At 43.6% G+C, this 19,606-nt stretch overlaps 1 pseudogene; it reads right to left on the bottom strand.

Annotated features, from left to right (window-relative positions):
• Positions 1-1,533: 1,533 nt before the first annotated feature.
• Positions 1,534-19,606, bottom strand: part of LOC123590627 — a 41,358-nt pseudogene continuing 23,285 nt past the window's right edge.

The following is a 19,606-nucleotide window of genomic DNA, read 5'->3' as shown; positions in this document are numbered from 1 at the left end:
TGTGTGATCATGTAGCAGCAGTGTTTCAGGGATTATGGTAAATCACAACACACATCTGGTGCCAGGCCTTCACTGCCTTTTAAAGTCCTTTTTCCAACACCAAACGTGGCTACTCTCCAGGGTTCACAGGGATCTTTGCCTATGGAGAGGCTGCACAGGCCTTTCTTGCCCTCCCTTCCATCTCTCTTTCTTGCTTCTCTTATCTCTGTCTCTTCCTGCCTCTTCCCCTGTCTCTGGTTCACATCCCTGCCTCCTTACTTCTTCCCTCACCCCTCAATTTTCAGATACTTCATGTGAAATCACATGCATGGGCCCCACCTTCCATGTTGCCACATTGTGTCCACTCCTCCAAGACAGAATTATGACCCCAACTCTTTATCATCTAATTCCCCCCACCCTGCCAGTCTTGGTCACTTCTTTTCATTTCTACTTTTTTTGAATTAAAATATTGTAATGGGGCCCACAAAAAAGGAGGGAGTGAGGGTGGGGAACATGCAGGGGACAGAGGAACACAATGACATGGCAAGGCCACAGCTTCTGTCCTATGGGAGGGGGATGAGAAAAAAAGGCCAGAGCTGGAGCTGGAGGGGAAGAGGAATGGAGACACTGTGGCTTCATACCCCCACTTCTGGTAAGCATCTATAGTCCCTAGATTCTCCCCCACCCCAGTTTACCCTGAACACCAAAATTCAATCTCTTGTCCTACCTCTGGCCCTAGTGGTTCTTTCTTTTGCTCCCTTGACTTGTCTTACTCTGATAGTTATACTAGTAAAATGATGTTTAGGGCCTGGCCCCAAACAACCCCACCTTATGAACTTACCACAGTTGCCTTCCCTGCTTCTGCCCCTACTCCAAGTCTCACGTTTTTTTGGTCTGTGTGACAGAATCTTTGAGTCCCTCCCTTCTCCCCCCCCTTAAAGAAAGAAAAACACCAATTCCCCAGGGAGAGGCAGCAGAGAGTAGTGGGGATGGAAGAGGAAGAGGAAGGACCATCAAGGAGGGGCTCGCACATCCCTGGAAGGGCAGGGCAGGGGGAGGGTGGAGGGAGGAGAAGGGTGAGGACACTAGCCACTCCTGTGCTCTTCCAGTCCTGCCCACTACCCGGGACTTTAACACAACTGAGGGGACAGGTGTGTGTGGGTTCAGGGAGGAGAGAGGTGCAGGAGAACCAAATCCTTAAAACCTAGTGAATTCCCCTAAGAAAGATGTCTTCCTCCTTTCCTTCTGGAGGCTATATGGTTGATGGGGAAAGTAGAGAGGAGGTGTTGGGAAGAGAGAGGGGAAGAGGAGAGGACTCCAAGGGACCTTCCTACACTTTGCACTCTCCCTGCCTCCAAAGGATAGTTCACCAGGGCTGGGAGGGAAGTGGCTGAGAGGCTGCCCCTTGGGCTTAGAGGGAGCCCACAGCTGGGGGGAGAGGGTGCCACTGCCACTGCAGCTGCTGCTCTAAGACAGACCTCACCAGTACCTTGGTTGCAAAACTCACAGACATGATGAGGGTCCTGGCAGTGCACCTTCCTGTGGTCCAAAATATAAGCCGAGATCGCATCTTGCCTCACACATGACATGGCACCTTCTCCTTGAGTCACACTGTGTATGCCCACAGTGGGTCCTTCTTGGCAAAAGCTGCCTCACATGGGTCACATTTGAAGGGCTGTCTGTGGAGGGCACTTGTGGGACATGGCTGTTGAGATGATCTTGAGGGAGATGGTCTCCCACAGTGGGAGTAGTTGCAGGGCTTGTGCACTGTGCCATCCTGTCCTGTAGCATGGGAACACGTAGTAGCCCCCACCGTCATTGCACTTGCATCACTGTAGAAACATTGGTCATGGGTAGAACTCCTCATCTGAAGCCATAGCTTGTCTAGGCTTGGGTGGGAGATGTCACCAAGGCCTTGCCAAGCATGTCACAGGCGTGCTTCTCTGCATGTGTTTTCCAGGTTGGGTCCGGGTCACACTCCACCCAACACAATGGCCTCTGTGGCCCCTGTGACTACTCAACTACTTGCACTCTCATCTTTCCCTCCCCCACTGGTCCACTCAGCTCAGCTAGGGATGCTCAGGAGACTTAGGGGGACCATGGTGGGCATCTCCATAGTACTGGAAGGGATCTGGCCAGCCTTGGCGCCTGTGTGGATGGCCTGATGCCTCAGGAGATTGCAGCCGTCTGGAACTCCTTGACGCAAGGGCCCACGTGTAGGGCCCTTTGCTCTTTGTCTTCTTCTCCCAGTCAGGTGCCACCCAGGCCACAGTGGCAATCCAGATTGGGGCTATGATGGTGATGTCATGGCTGCAGTGTTGGTGACCACAGAGACAGGAACGTGGTCTGGGCTACTGGCGTGGACACTGGTGGGGGGGCAACGGGGACTTCAGAGCCACTGTGTCCACTGTGAAAAGGGTGGAAAGGCCAAGGGTGCAGCAGCAAGGGCAACAGTGGTGGGGGTAGACTCCTGGGTGGCATCGTGACCTGTAGCACATCCACGTGGAGAAACCTGCAGTGGTAGTGGGAGGGGCTGTGGCCTGAATGGGGGCACCGGGGAGGGCTGGAGTGGACTTGGGTGAGCCCTAGGAAGCAAAGAAGATGGTTGGAGTAGAGCTCAGTCCCAACCTGCAGGGGATTCTGGGCGAGACACTAAAGTGGGTAGAAGAAGTTCATGAGGTGCCCACCAGGGGGGTTGAAGCCCTGCGAGGAAAAGGGGGCAGCAACATGCTAGGGAATATGGGGAACATTGTCTCCACCACTGAGGGGTCCCACAAGGCATAAGCCCTGCAGGGCCCAGGCTCTGGGTCAAGCCTAAAGCATGGCCTAGTGCCTCCAGGCTGCTTGAGCACCCCTGCTGCCCAAAGGCAGGTAGGGAAGGAGGGCACCTGGACAGGTTCTTTCATTACCTGCTGATTGTCTGGGGTCTATGGTATTTCTGTAGCCCCCACCCTCTACCCAGCAGGTAGTGAATAGCATAGGGATAAAGGGAAGGATTGCTCTTGGGATGGCATACAAGGATAGACAGATTTTCCTCCTGCACCTGCCCTTCTTTCCTTTAGCAGATGCACATCTGAGGAAGTCTCAGCTTGAGGCAAGGGAATAAAGCCTAACGCTGTTGGAACAGACACAAATGAAACCCCAGGTGCCCCTCACCTACTGTTCTGTCCTGAAAGCCATCCTTCCAATTCCAGCCTGTCTCCTTTGCCTCTAGGATTGGCTCTGTAGTCCTGGTTGGGCCTCTCATCCACCACCCAGAATAACACCTGGAACAAAGAGGGGCTCAATTAGTGCCCTTGGTCCATGACTACTGGATATGTGGTAGGGCAGGGTCAATGTGAATTTTAGGTTTTCTTCAGTTGGAGGTTCTTTCTGACATCTGGAGCAATTCTTTGCTCAATGTTCTCTGTCTTAGTATACTTAGTATAGACTCTGTCCCTTTATGAAATTCCCACTACCCTTCTCTTACCCCCTTCACATCTACCCCAGTGTTTAAGGAACCTAATTTAGGGTTTAGAGGCATCACAGCACTATTAAGAGAAGGCAGTGGTGCTCCTTTTCCTGGAGACCTATGCCTTCTTAGGCCATCACTAGTGCATTCAGTCTTTGGTCTTTAAGTAGGTCCCACCTCCTCCATCTCTGAGAAGTCTTGCCTCTGTTGGATGATTAATGTTCTGGGAAATATTCTTTGGTCACTGTTTCAGAGTCTTAGAAACTATGTTTGGAATGTCTAGGGCAGGAAGGTCTCTAGGTAGGGGCTATATATTTTCCCTTACTTTCTTTAGCCCAGTGCTCAGTGCATATTCAGTTAGAATATGTGAATAACTGTCTCAGGAAATCCCTTGTGGTGAAGCTTAAACCAGAAACCTTTTGGTTTAATCCTGTAGCGATGGGAAACATGGGTGATGGGTTGGGAATGGGTGGTGCTGGTAGGGGAACCTAGTAGGAGATTCTGAGAGAGGAGGCTCATGGAGAGGTTGCTTCTACCCTTAATTAAAGGACTGCTGAGTGGACACTTTGGCTGGATCTGGGACTTGCCTTCAGATCACCACAGGTTGGCTCCACCTGGCTCCCCACACTCTACTTCTGAAAATCAGGACCTCCTCCATGACCAGCACCCTGAGAAGCTTACCTCTAAGTTCACATCTTGAAAAAGTCTTCTTTAAAACTCGGTCCACCTCCTTTCCCATTCACGGCCCCACTATTCGTCCATTGTCCACCTCCAACTTTCCTCCAGGATTCTGCCTAATCCATCTCCTTCACAGTTTCCCACCCCTCCCTTGTGCCCTACTGTCAGGCTTCCCAGGCTCATAATAGCCCTGCCTCCTGATGACCCTGCCTCCCTGTGGGCCCTGCCACCTTGAGTTCACCCTCTAAGCTCCACTCCAAGTCTTGACGCTGCTTGGCCAAGCTCCTTCCCTGTCCCTGGGTTTCACTTAAACATTCTTTTCAGGTCCTTCTCCTCTGAGGCTGAAACAGCCCATGGGTAAGTGATTTCTTCTATTTATAGTGTGGACAAGAAAACTGAGACAGAGCCAGAGAGGAAGAAGGCTGGCTTGGACTGCAGTTAGATGCCCAAACCCTATGGGGTTTGAGCAGAGGTTATTTCATGGTTCCAGAGATAGACTTTGGACTGGGAGTGTGTGCAGACCAGAATCCTTGTGAGTTTGGGCAAGACAGGTAGATTTTCTGGGGTCAGAGTGATTTGGAAGCCTATACTGTGTTCTCCTCCAGACCAGAAAGGTTCTCAGCTCTGCTGAAGAAAATATGAGTTAGGGAAGGTTGTTCCTTGGCGCTTCTCCTCCAGCTTCCAACCCACCTCTTTGCTTTGCCTTCCTTTCTGGGCTTTCCTCTCAGACCTGGTACAGAATTTGCTTTATTTAGCTTTGTCTTTCACTCTGGGCCCAACACATAATATGCATAGACATTTTCCTTGAATGAAGATTCTTCCACCTGTCTCTGGTGTCTCCTTCATGTTTTGCCACACTTTCTCACTGGAGATTTTGAGAGTCTCTGTGTCATCTATTCTTAGGGAGGACATTGTCATTGACTTGGCAGAATAGCACATCTGGTTTAATAAGGTGGTTCCCTGTCACCAGAGAGGAATTGAGGTCTTCGTCCTCTAGGCCTTAGGAGTTAGATATCTATTTTTACAGCTGCTGAAGGTACCTCCCTGCCTTTCTTATCTAATTTTAAAAAGTTTGGGGTGACTGGTTACAGGCCAGGTCAGGCTATAGGAGGAAAGATTACCAGTTCCCCGGGGATGTGTCTGCCTAGTGGTTTTTAAAACACTTTTGGAAGGCCTCTCTGAGGTCCCAAGTATATTATAAATGAATGAGTGCTAAATAACCTTGAAGCTTGATAGCTCTGTTATTTCTTTTGGAGTCTATCAACTTTATGTACACGATAGGCTTTTTATTGATTGATAAAGGCTTGGTGGAGAAACCTGACATAGGTCTGGCTTCCTGGGTCTCCAAGAGGCAGTTTGCTGTTATCTCCGAACATATTTGCAACTCTTTAATGTCAAAGGCCGTTCAATGAACATAATGTCAAAGAATATAAACTGTTCTCTCCCCTCTCTCCCCTCCCTACCACCATGTACACTGTGGGCACTACCCCAACACCAGAAACACAGACAACACTTATCCATGCATGACACCTGTTTTATTGATTATAAGTGGCACATGTTTCTTTCTAGATTGTCCCTCTTTTGCCCTCTAGCAGTTCTTATGCGACGTCTATTATCATTTGATAACTGTTATAGGCTTCTCAAAGGCAGATTCATTTTAACCTTAGTTTAAGCAAAATCATGTGGAAGGGACAATTTCCTTTACAAGTATATTTCAAATGGGTAAATATGATTTTATGGAATATATTCTTTTATTTAATCTTAGTCCTTGTTTCTTGTTTTATGCCAGAAATCACAAAGCAGTGTGGAGATTAGAAAGAACTAAGGAAGAGGGATAAAGAATGTCCTGTAAAAAGTGGTGGTAGATGCTCTTTGTTGCAGATTATGTTGCCCAAGCTCGGATTAGGCAGATGGGTCTTGAGGGTGAAGTCATATGGCTCTGTATTTGGATAGGAACGCAGGAGTTTGAGGCATGATACAACTTTCATATGACTCAGATTATCTGGTGTCTTGCCTACAGCAAAACAAAGGAAAACAAATTAACTTTTCTTTTTTATTTATTTATTTATTTTTTTTATTTTTTTTTATTATATGAAATTTATTGTCAAATTGGTTTCCATACAACACCCAGTGCTCATCCCAAAAGGTGCCCTCCTCAATACCCATCACCCACCCTCTCCTCCCTCCCACCCCCCATCAACCCTCAGTTTGTTCTCAGTTTTTAACAGTCTCTTAAGCTTTGGCTCTCTCCCACTCTAACCTCTTTTTTTCTTTTTTCCTCCCCCTCCCCCATGGGTTCCTGCCAAGTTTCTCAGGATCCACATAAGAGTGAAACCATATGGTATCTGTCTTTCTCTGTACGGCTTATTTCACTTAGCATCACACTCTCCAGTTCCATCCACGTTGCTACAAAAGGCCATTTTTCATTTTTTCTCATTGCCACGAAGTATTCCATTGTGTATATAAACCACAATTTCTTTATCCATTCATCAGTTGATGGACATTTAGGCTCTTTCCATAATTTGGCTATTGTTGAGAGTGCTGCTATGAACATTGGGGTACAAGTGCCCCTATGCATCAGTACTCCTGTATCCCTTGGATAAATTCCTAGCAGTGCTATTGCTGGGTCATAGGGTAGGTCTATTTTTAATTTTCTGAGGAACCTCCACACTGCTTTCCAGAGCGGCTGCACCAATTTGCATTCCCACCAACAGTGCAAGAGGGTTCCCGTTTCTCCACATCCTCTCCAGCATCTATAGTCTCCTGATTTGTTCATTTTGGCCACTCTGACTGGCGTGAGGTGATATCTGAGTGTGGTTTTGATTTGTATTTCCCTGATAAGGAGCGACGCTGAACATCTTTTCATGTGCCTGTTGGCCATCCAGATGTCTTCTTTAGAGAAGTGTCTATTCATGTTTTCTGCCCATTTCTTCACTGGGTTATTTGTTTTTCGGGTGTGGAGTTTGGTGAGCTCTTTATAGATTTTGGATACTAGCCCTTTGTCCGATATGTCATTTGCAAATATCTTTTCCCATTCCGTTGGTTGCCTTTTAGTTTTGTTGGTTGTTTCCTTTGCTGTGCAGAAGCTTTTTATCTTCATAAGGTCCCAGTAATTCACTTTTGCTTTTAATTCCCTTGCCTTTGGGGATGTGTCAAGTAAGAGATTGCTACGGCTGAGGTCAGAGAGGTCTTTTCCTGCTTTCTCCTCTAAGGTTTTGATGGTTTCCTGTCTCACATTCAGGTCCTTTATCCATTTTGAGTTTATTTTTGTGAATGGTGTGAGGAAGTGGTCTAGTTTCAACCTTCTGCATGTTGCTGTCCAGTTCTCCCAGCACCATTTGTTAAAGAGGCTGTCTTTTTTCCATTGGATGTTCTTTCCTGCTTTGTCAAAGATGAGTTGGCCATATGTTTGTGGGTCTAGTTCTGGGGTTTCTATTCTATTCCATTGGTCTATGTGTCTGTTTTTGTGCCAATACCATGCCGTCTTGATGATTACAGCTTTGTAGTAGAGGCTAAAGTCTGGGATTGTGATGCCTCCTGCTTTGGTCTTCTTCTTCAAAATTCCTTTGGCTATTCGGGGCCTTTTGTGGTTCCATATGAATTTTAGGATTGCTTGTTCTAGTTTCAAGAAGAATGCTGGTGCAATTTTGATTGGGATTGCATTGAATGTGTAGATCGCTTTGGGTAGTATTGACATTTTGACAATATTTATTTTTCCAATCCATGAGCAGGGAATGTCTTTCCATTTCTTTAAATCTTCTTCCATTTCCTTCATAAGCTTTCTATAGTTTTCAGCATACAGACCCTTTACATCTTTGGTTAGATTTATTCCTAGGTATTTTATGCTTCTTGGTGCAATTGTGAATGGGATCAGTTTCTTTAGTTGTCTTTCTGTTGCTTCATTGTTAGTGTATAAGAATGCAACTGATTTCTGTACATTGATTTTGTATCCTGCGACTTTGCTGAATTCATGTATCAATTCTAGCAGACTTTTGGTGGAGTCTATCGGATTTTCCATGTATAATATCATGTCATCTGCAAAAAGCGAAAGCTTGACTTCATCTTTGCCAATTTTGATGCCTTTGATTTCCTTTTGTTGTCTGATTGCTGATGCTAGCACTTCCAGCACTATGTTAAACAACAGCGGTGAGAGTGGGCATCCCTGTCGTGTTCCTGATCTCAGGGAAAAAGCTCTCAGTTTTTCCCCGTTGAGGATGATGTTAGCTGTGGGCTTCTCATAAATGGCTTTTATGATCTTTAAGTATGTTCCTTCTATCCCGACTTTCTCAAGGGTTTTTATTAAGAAAGGGTGCTGGATTTTGTCAAAGGCCTTTTCTGCATCGATTGACAGGATCATATGGTTCTTCTCTTTTTTTTTGTTAATGTGATATATCACGTTGATTGATATGCGAATGTTGAACCAGCCCTGTATCCCAGGGATGAATCCCACTTGATCATGGTGAATAATTCTTTTTATATGCTGTTGAATTCTATTTGCTAGTATCTTATTGAGAATTTTTGCATCCATATTCATCAGGGATATTGGCCAGTAGTTCTCTTTTTTTACTGGGTCTCTGTCTGGTTTAGGAATCAAAGTAATACTGGCTTCATAGAATGAGTCTGGAAGTTTTCCTTCCCTTTCTATTTCTTGGAATAGCTTGAGAAGGATAGGTATTATCTCTGCTTTAAACGTGTGGTAGAACTCCCCTGGGAAGCCATCTGGTCCTGGACTCTTATTTGTTGGGAGATTTTTGATAACCGATTCAATTTCTTCGCTGGTTATGGGTCTGTTCAAGCTTTCTATTTCCTCCTGATTGAGTTTTGGAAGAGTGTGGGTGTTCAGGAATTTGTCCATTTCTTCCAGGTTGTCCAATTTGTTGGCATATAATTTTTCATAGTATTCCCTGATAATTGTTTGTATCTCTGAGGGGTTGGTTGTAATAATTCCATTTTCATTCATGATTTTATCTATTTGGGTCATCTCCCTTTTCTTTTTGAGAAGCCTGGCTAGAGGTTTGTCAATTTTGTTTATTTTTTCAAAAAACCAACTCTTGGTTTCGTTGATCTGCTCTACAGTTTTTTTAGACTCTATATTGTTTATTTCTGCTCTGATCTTTATTATTTCTCTTCTTCTGCTGGATTTAGGCTGCCTTTGCTGTTCTGCTTCTATTTCCTTTAGGTGTGCTGTTAGATTTTGTATTTGGGATTTTTCTTGTTTCTGGAGATAGGCCTGGATTGCAATGTATTTTCCTCTCAGGACTGCCTTCGCCGCATCCCAAAGCGTTTGGATTGTTGTATTTTCATTTTCATTTGTTTCCATATATTTTTTAATTTCTTCTCTAATTGCCTGGTTGACCCACTCATTCGTTAGTAGGGTGTTCTTTAACCTCCATGCTCTTGGAGGTTTTCCAGACTTTTTTCTGTGGTTGATTTCAAGCTTCATAGCATTGTGGTCTGAAAGTATGCATGGTATAATTTCAATTCTGGTAAACTTATGAAGGGCTGTTTTGTGACCCAGTATATGATCTATCTTGGAGAAGGTTCCATGTGCACTCGGAAGAAAGTATATTCTGTTGCTTTGGGATGCAGAGTTCTAAATATATCTGTCAAGTCCATCTGATCCAATGTCTCATTCAGGGCCCTTGTTTCTTTATTGACCGTGTGTCTAGATGATCTATCCATTTCTATAAGTGGGGTGTTAAAGTCCCCTGCAATTACCACATTCTTATCAATAGGGTTGCTTATGTTTATGAGTAGTTGTTTTATATATTTGGGGGCTCCGGTGTTCGGCGCATAGACATTTATAATTGTTAGCTCTTCCTGATGGATAGACCCTGTAACTATTATATAATGTCTTTCTTCATCTCTTGTTACAGCCTTTAATTTAAAGTCTAGTTTGTCTGATATAAGTATGGCTACTCCAGCTTTCTTTTGGCTTCCAGTAGCATGATAAATAGTTCTCCATCCCCTCACTCTCAATCTAAAGGTGTCCTCAGGTCTAAAATGAGTCTCTTGTAGACAGCAAATAGATGGGTCTTGTTTTTTTATCCATTCTGATACCCTATGTCTTTTGGTTGGCGCATTTAATCCATTTACATTCAGTGTTATTATAGAAAGATACGGGTTTAGAGTCATTGTGATGTCTGTATGTTTTATGCTTGTAGTGATGTCTCTGGTATTTTGTCTCACAGGGTCCCCCTTAGGATCTCTTGTAGGGCTGGTTTAGTGGTGACAAATTCCTTCAGTTTTTGTTTGTTTGGGAAGACCTTTATCTCTCCTTCTATTCTAAATGACAGACTTGCTGGATAAAGGATTCTCGGCTGCATATTTTTTCTTTCTAGCACACTAAATATCTCGTGCCAATTCTTTCTGGCCTGCCAAGTTTCAAAAGAGAGATCAGTCACGATCTCTTATAGGTCTCCCTTTATATGTGAGGGCACGTTTACCCCTTGCTGCTTTCAGAATTTTCTCTTTATCCTTGTATTTTGCCAGTTTCACTATGATATGTCGTGCAGAAGATCGATTCAAGTTCCGTCTGGAGGGAGTTCTCTGTGCCTCTTGGATTTCAATGCCTTTTTCCTTCCCCAGTTCAGGGAAGTTCTCAGCTATTATTTCTTCAAGTACCCCTTCAGCACCTTTCCCTCTCTCTTCCTCCTCTGGGATACCAATTATGCGTATATTATTTCTTTTTAGTGTATCACTTAGTTCTCTAATTTTCCCCTCATACTCCTGGGTTTTTTTATCTCTCTTTCTCTCAGCTTCCTCTTTTTCCATAACTTTATCTTCTAGTTCACCTATTCTCTCCTCTGCCTCTTCAATCCGAGCTGTGGTGGTTTCCATTTTGTTTTGCATTTCATTTAAAGCGTTTTTCAGCTCCTCGTGACTGTTCCTTAGTTCCTTGATCTCTGTAGCAAGGGATTCTCTGCTGTCCTGTATACTGTTTTCAAGCCCGGCGATTAATTTTATGACTATTATTTTAAATTCACTTTCTGTTATATTATTTAAATCCTTTTTGATCAGCTCATTAGCTGTTGTTATTTCCTGGAGATTCTTCTGAGGGGAATTCTTCCGCTTGGTCATTTTGGATAGTCCCTGGCGTGGTGAGGACCTGCAGGGCACTTCCCCTGTGCTGTGGTGTATAACTGGAGTTGGTGGGCGGGGCCGCAGTCTGACCTGATGTCTGCCCCCAGCCCACCGCTGGGGCCATAGTCAAACTGGTGTGTGCCTTCTCTTCCCCTCTCCTAGGGGCGGGATTCATTGTGGGGTGGCGTGGCCAGTCTGGGCTACTTGCACACTGCCAGACTTGTGATGCTGGGGATCTGGCATATTAGCTGGGGTGGGTAGGCAAGGTGCACAGGGGCAGGAGGGGCAGGCTTAGCTCGCTTCTCCTTAGGTAATCCACTTCAGGAGGGGCCCTGTGGCAGCGGGAGGGAGTCAGATCCGCTGCCGGAGGTTTGGCTCCGCAGAAGCACAGAGTTGGGTGTTTGCGCGGAGGGAGCAAGTTCCCTGGCAGGAACTGGTTCTCTTTGGGATTTTGGCTGGGGGATGGGCGGGGGAGATGGCGCTGGCGAGCGCCTTTGTTCCCCACCAAACTGAGCTCTGTCGTCCGGGGGCTCAGCAGCTCTCCCTCCCTTTGTCCTCCAGCCTTCCTGCTTTCCGAGCAGAGCTGTTAACTTATGACCTCCCAGACGCTAAGTCGTGCTTGCTGTCGGAACACAGTCCGTCAGGCCCTTCCGCTTTTGCCCGCCAGACTCGGGGGCTCTGCTTGGCTGGCGAGCCGCCCCTCCGCCCCGGCTCCCTCCCGCCAGTCCGTGGAGCATGCACCGCCTCGCCGCCCTTTCTACCCTCTTCTGTGGGCCTCTCATCTGCGCTTGGCTCCAGCGACTCCGTTCTGCTAATCCTCTGGCGGTTTTCTGGATTATTTAGGCAGGTGTAGGTGGAATCTAAGTGATCAGCAGGACGCGCGGTGAGCCCAGCGTCCTCCTACGCCGCCATCTTCCCTCCGTTCCCCAAATTAACTTTTCAAGGTAGATGGTGACAGTGTGGAGCAGCCACCTAGGGCTGTGAGATGAACCACGCAGGGTGTGGTGAGAGAGGACAGAAAGAGAGAGCTGAGTACTTACAAGGAGGAGTGAAGGGCACATTTAAAGAACTAATATTACCAGAGCGATAGTTAGCCTTTTCTAGTCCACCTCGTGTGGACCACTCACAACTGCAAGTGTAAAAGTGGAATAGGATATAGTGTTGAGTGGGATCACTGGATGGATGTCCAGAATCAGCTTACAAGTTGAAGAAATATTTGAGGGGAAAAACAAAGTTGTTGAGCATTACTTGTTAGAAAAAATGATTGTGGATCAGTGCTCATTGGAGACAAAGGTCATCCTGTCTACAGTTGTAGTTTGGAAAATAAGGTGGATAGGCAGATGTATTTCATTGTTCTGCTTTCTTCCTATAACTTTATTAAGTGTCCTGTGTTGACAGGATTCAGTGGTTGTTAAAAGTGAGTAGAGAATCATATAGGAAATAGAGAAGAAATTGATTTTCACTGTTGACATCATTGTGTCACATCACTCTCTAATCATTATTGCCCACCCTTCCTGGCTTTTCCTAGCTGTCTTTCTGATTCCTGTTTGGAAAATCAAATTCTGGTTCTTCCTGGTTGCCCATTCAAGTCTCTGAAGGCCTCTAAGTGCAGAAGCTCAGTCCTTTCTGATTTAGCAGGTTGAACATCTTGTTTTGGTGTGATAGAAATGTTAAGAATTTCAAAAAGTAGATTCTCAATGAAGCTAAACTTGTAAATGTCAAATCATGAATGGGGAACATTGCGTCTACCTCTGTCTTCTGTGTAGTTATTCCGGAAGGACTAAGACAAGGTGCCTTGTTGACAACCATCCCAGAATGGTAGTAGATTATATAGAGTCTATACAGTTTCTAGAAAAGCTATGGCTCTCTGCTTGTTTACCCAAACAATGGTGCAATGATACTTGTCTGGTGTCTGCATATAGGAGGGACTCCATATGTATTGTGGGGAAAAAAGCAAAAGCAGGTTGGTCTACATCTATGTAGATTTTGGTCTACATTAGAGTGGATGGATTTGGTCTGCATACAGTTGGTCTGAAGCGTGTTATGTTGCATCAGGATGGATTTTCACCAACTTGGAATTCAGCCTTTGTCAGACTGGGGTGGGATTGTGAGGTGTAGGGCTGAGGGTGGTAGGGTAGATAGATGAGATGGAAGAGGTGGCTGTGTTTCCTCTTCGTCTAATGAGTACACAGTTTGGGGGCTGCCATGCTTTCAAGTTCTAGTCTTGGATGTGCCTATTAATATTTACCTGCAGAATTAGGGTTCCTAGCCTCATTGAGACCAGGAAGCAGGTTCTATCCTGAGGAGTTTTATTTTAGAAAGAGAGACAAAGGCTTTTTCCTAGTAACATGCAAACAGAATATAGTACAAAGTGGGAACATATGTAGGAGGATGCCTGGTAAGTAATCCGTTTGTGAGGTTGTTCCCAGAAGACTCCTGGGAGATAATGTTCGATATTAATTTTCTTTGTTATGCCCTGAACTTGTTTACTTCCGTATTTTTCCAACCTTCGAGGGAAGTTATCTGACCTTTCTTCTCTTTCCCCTGGGGATAAGTTACACTTTTAATACTAGTGCAATAGTTTCTCTTTCTTTTCCTTATCAGCGGACCAAGATGAGAGCTGTTGTTGTTGTTGTATCTTAGTATATAGATCCATATAAATATCGGTAGCAAATATTTAACTAGATCTTGTTTAGTCGGTCAAACTGGACTTACTGTTTTGAGATGTGGTGGATTATTTTTTGTATTTTGGTGAGGGACATGGAAGGAAGGCCTAAAAGAAGTTCTATTTATTAGATCATGTCCAAGCTGAAGAGATACTTAAACTGAGGTCTTACTGCAAAACAGTTATACATAATGCCAAGATGGGGCAATTCTCTGCACTTCCATGCAGCCTAGTCAGGTTGACTAACAGTGCACAGAAGATACTCACTACTCTTGCCAACACAGAACATGAGGTCCTTACTACTATTACCTTCCATCAACTAAGAAGCCATCTGAGATCTTAATATGCCTTAGCCTTGACTGTTTATTTCTGATTGAGGAGTACCTGTTCTGGTTAAAACCTCATGTATCTTTTATTTACTTAGGCATTTGGGAATGTATTCTTGAAATGGCCTTACTTGTAAGTTCCCAAAGAGGGGAATTCTGTATTTGCCACTACTGTCTTGCACTATGTGTAACTGAGTGATGATGATTTGGGGGTAATGGTGGCGGTGGTGATGATTTAGGGGAAGAAAATTGTTGCTTTTGCTTGACTTATTTTGCACAAAGAATCAGTGTGGTGCCTGAATTTCTAATTTGGAATTTGCCTTTGTATTCATGTACAATTAGTTGAAATCTGATCTTTAATAGATTGAATAAAGTCTTTCTCACTTAAAAACTTATTATAGTTTTGACTTGAAGGACAATCTAACTTCTCATTTTAGTCTATATTAAAAGTATACATTGAAAGTATACAGAACCTACCTGTGTAGTTATTTACAGAATGTGCAGGAAAAATGGTGGTAAATACAGAAAATTATTATCTGTTGGAGCTTTCAATAATTTTTTTTAATGTTTCTCTATTTTTGAGAGAGAGAGAAAGACAGAGTCTGAGCAGGGAGGGGCAGAGAGAGAGGGAGGCACAGAATCTGAAGCAGACTCCAGGCTCTGAGCTGTTAGCACAGAGCCCGACACTTTGGTCTAACTCAGGAACCATGAGATCACGACTGGAGCCAAAGTCAGATGCTTAACCAACTGAGCCACCCAGGCACCCCTGGGAGCTTGCAATATAAGGGCAAAGCAAGGCAATATAAGGTACCATTCCATTAATTGACTATGGTACCACTCCTCCCTTCTGCATGTCAGTCTTAAATGTTTCAATCTGAGTCTTGTGTTATGATGCCTAATGCCAAAGCATTACCTGACCTATTTTCCAAATAAAGAAATGAAAGTAGTATAATTCTCTGTTGTCTATATGTTCAGTTGCCACACATTAAGGTGATGACACTGGTGTAATTAATGACTCTCTCAGATAATGTATATCCTCTAGGCTCTTGGGTTACTTCCTCTGTACCTTCACTTTGTTGTGGTAAAGGAGACTTGGACCTCAGTTGTGTCAGATCTCTGACATCGCCAAATTGGGCTGTACATCCTGGGTTACTTCCTTGGCTGTGGCACATTAACTCTTTGTACCTCAGGCTTCATCTGGGGAAGGAAAGGCAAGTGGAGAGCATCATCATGCAGAAGCTCTGTTCCTCAGCCAACATCTCACCACCTTTTTCTCCTATCATCTTCCTTAACTGTGTTCTCCCAAGGAGAAATTCTAAGTCAGTGAGTTGTGCCACTGGGTATAAATGAGGGGAGAGAAGAGGACAAGGAGAACATACTGGAGACATCAGATATCTATCTTCAGGTATGCCCAGAGAAACTTCCAGAAGGGGGATCATGTTGAACAAGGTTTGGAAAGAGTGTTCTAGGCAGAGAGGAAAAGTCTGTGTGACAGTGATGTTAATAGCAGCAAGATGTGCATGTGTGGGGAAAGATTTTCCTGTTCAAGCAGGAGCCACAGAAAAGGTTAATAGTAGGAGTAAGTGGTAGAAGAACAGGGAAAAGAAAGGTTTGTAAATACAACATTAGAAGTTTGGATTTAATAGAGAATAGGAAATTGCAGGTCTGGTTGAGAGTGTGTGTGTGTGTGTGTGTGTGTGTGTGTGTGCGCGCGCGCTCATTTGTGTGTGTGTGTGCACACATGTGACTTAAGACTTGAGGAAAGTGTTATTTTTCAGAAGGAGAACAACCATAGCTTATTATTCTTTTTTTCTTCCTACATTTTTAGTTTGCAAAATATCAATTCTACAGAAAGTGGCAAGAATAGTATAGTAAACACCCATTTATTTTTCATTAGGATTGAACAGTTGTTAATATTTTGCCACTCTGTCCAATGTATTGTGTAAGTGTGTGGGTGCATGTATTTATGAAATATGGTCTACAGTTTAGGTTTACTAAATTCCTATTTTTTTATACTAAAGTGTTTCTCCATGATCCAGATGCAATCCAGGGTTATGCATTGCATTTCGTTGTTACTATGCCTCTTTATTCTCATTTAATCTGTAATAGTTCCTAGGCCTGTCATTCCTGACATTGATAGTTTTGAACAGCACATGTCAGTTGTTTTATAGAAAGTCCACTTTCTTTACAAAGTTGTTTTGTAGACTGATAATTTTTATCACCAGGTTTAGGTTACACATTTTGGACAGGACTATTATATAAGAACATGTTAAAGACAACGAGTGCCATGTATGCATGAACATTTCTTCTTTCCTCCCAGTTGTGTTTGTCGCATCAAACAGTAGAACTGACATTTAGAAAGTGTTGAATGTTTATTGAATGAAAAAATAAATGAATGAAATAAAACTTCACTGCCATTTAGGTCTCTTATTTTTCTACTTGAGGAAAGGAGGAGGAGCAGCCTTCTCTTATATCTTAGTCCCTTTTTATGCTAAATGTGTGGAAGCTTAGGGATAACCCAGGACATCTGTAAAGACCCATAGAGGAGAGAAATGAGATTGACACTATGTTGTGAGACACCTGTGGAGTCTCTTCACCCTGTGGGTGGGTGGTGATCATACTCTGTTGCGGGTGGTTGATGAATTAGATGGTTGTCAGCTGGAAAGAGAACCAGCACACAGAACCTATGAGAACATGACCTATTTCTTTGAAAGAGAAATTAATTAGTTAAGTTTCCAGATTTTCCTATAATTAACTCCACTAACAGCCATTTAAATCCTAAGAATGCCATAGTGAAAATTCATTTCTGTCTTTCTTCCTTTTCCAGCAGGAACAACCCCATTATTATCTCCTTCTCTCCCCTCCATGTCTCCCCGCTCCCAATCACACACATAAGTGTGTATTTCTAACATTTTTGAATGGTAGTTGATTAGCCATTCTATCCAGATTATTAGCTGTTGAGAAAATCTATAACTCCTTGGAGTTTTCATCTAAATGTAGAAGCTTTCATTGCTGTTTCCTTGGGGGAAGTGGGGTTATGACACGTATTCCTTGCCTCTCAGAAATGTATGTTCAGGCTTCCCTCTGGGGCCCTTTCTCTTTCCAGTCGTGAGCTACTCAGATGCTTCTGACAGTCCTTCCTGAGGCATCTTGGGCTTTGGAGGGGCTTAACCTAGTTAATTTTGCAAGGCTTGCAAGTGCCTGTGCACATGGTTACTGACCCATTTCTGGGGGTCTCCCTGCCCCTGTCTTTCCAGTCCTTAATTTCACAAGGTTCTGGAAAATGTGCCCTTTATCTCCATGTCAGCTCTTCATTATTCATAATAATGGTGGGAATAACCTAAAATAGTGAATGATACTAAAATGACTTTCGTTTGATATTTAAGTGTTTGAGTCCTTCCTAGAGATAATCCAGGGAGTGAATAGTTCCAGGAAAAGCAATCCATCATGTTACTCTCCCATGGGTAGCTGCATGGAATCTCTGCACTGTCATGTAGAGAGGGAGGCCGAGGCAAGAACACAGCTTGTCCAACCATCATCGTGTTTTCAGATGCATCAGACATCTATTGAGAACTCTGCAAAACTTGTCTCCACACCTTGTCTTCAAATTCTGGAGAAGACCTTTCCTTAGTTTAAGAACGCAATACTTAATTCACAGAACATGAAAATCAGTAGGCAACCTGTCAAACTATCACTTTCTTAAAGGCTTCCATCTCGCCCAGAATCATGCAGCTGAAGTCCTCACAGTGACTCTTGACCCTACATGAGGGATCTGTCTTCCTGCTTTCTCTCTGACCTCATGTCTTACTGGTTACCCCTCACTCACTCTGTCCTGGCCCCACAGGCCTCAACAGTTGATAAGTACCACTTCACACCTGTTAGGATGGCTAGTATTAAAGAACAAAACAAAACAAAACAAAACAAAACAGAAGATAAAAAGTATTGGGGAGGATGTGGAGAAATTGGGACGCTTGTGCATTGCTGGTCAGAATGTAAAATTGTGCTCCATGGGGAACACACTATGGTGATTTCTCAAAAAACTACATATCCAATTACCATACGATCCAGGAATCCCACTTCTGGGTATATATGCCACAGAATTGAAGGGAGAGACTAAAAAAGACATTTGTATACATGTATTCATAACAGCATTATTCATAACAGCTAAAAGGTGAAACAACCCACATGCCCATTAGTGGATGGATGGATAAACAAGATGTGGGATATACACAAATTCAGCCTTAATGAGGAAGGACGTTCAGACATATGCTCTGACATGCATGAATCTTGAAGACTTTATGCTAAGTGAAATAAGCTGGTCACAAAAGGACAATATTGTGTGATTCCACTTATATGAGGTACCCACAGTAGTCAAATTAAGACAGAGAATGAACAATCATGGTTGCCAGGGGCTGCAGGGAGGGAAGAATAGGGAGTTACTATTTAATGGATACAGAGTTTCAGCCGAGGAAGATGAACAAGTTCTGGAGATGATGGTGGTGACGCTTGCACAACAGTGTGAAGGTGAGTCTGTCTTAGATCAACCATTTTATAATCAAAACACCTACTCTGAGCACATCCTTACCTTTTCTTGATTTCTTTTCTCTGCATCACTGATTGAAAATCCAACACAGTAAATATTCATATTACTTATTTGTTTATTGTTTGCTTTCAACTTAAGGATGTAACCAATTTGTGTGGAGGGATTTCTGTGCTTTTTCTGTTTAATCTGAAGTGCTGAGTAAATGAGAATTAGTGTATTTGTTGAATGGATAAATGAAAGACCATGAGTGGACACAGACTTGAAGAGAAGGCCAAAACAGAAAGAGAAAGTCCAAAGATTCCATTTTTCATTTGATTTTGTAAACTAATTTCTTCTACCCTTGGGTATGAGACTCAGCCCCAGTGTTCATGGTGGCTTTTGTTCTGTTTGCCTTTTCATATGCCTTGTGAACTCTTTCACTCTTGGACATGTTGCTGTGCATGTACACAACATTTACCTTTACTTAAAACTCTTGCCCTGAACTCAAAGCTTCTACTCCTGTATTCATGACCGCCCCCTACCTCATTTGCAGGGCTGCTTAAGTTAGGACTTGAGAAACTCTGGGGAAGTTAAGTTTCTAAGGAGCTTTATACTTGAGTGTTTGGGGGTGCTAGTTGCATTGGCTCCAGAATCTTCATTGTCTGGAAGTTTTAAAGAGGAAGAGAGTTTTCATATACTTTAAGGTTAGAAAGGATCTATGCTTGGATACAGAGGATTGATATGATCGCTGTAGATGTTGTATTTAAATCCACTTCTCTGAAACTTTGAGAAGTAAAATAATTATTTAACAGCCTCATTTAACAGCCTTCCTTTCAAGTCTTTATCAAACTTCTAGCCAAGCAACTGGTACCCAAACTCTCTTTGAGGCTATTCAGGAGGAA

Source organism: Leopardus geoffroyi, chromosome B4 (assembly GCF_018350155.1).
Source record: "Leopardus geoffroyi isolate Oge1 chromosome B4, O.geoffroyi_Oge1_pat1.0, whole genome shotgun sequence".
Lineage (NCBI taxonomy): Eukaryota > Metazoa > Chordata > Mammalia > Carnivora > Felidae > Leopardus > Leopardus geoffroyi.
This window is presented reverse-complemented; position numbering and strand designations above follow the sequence as displayed.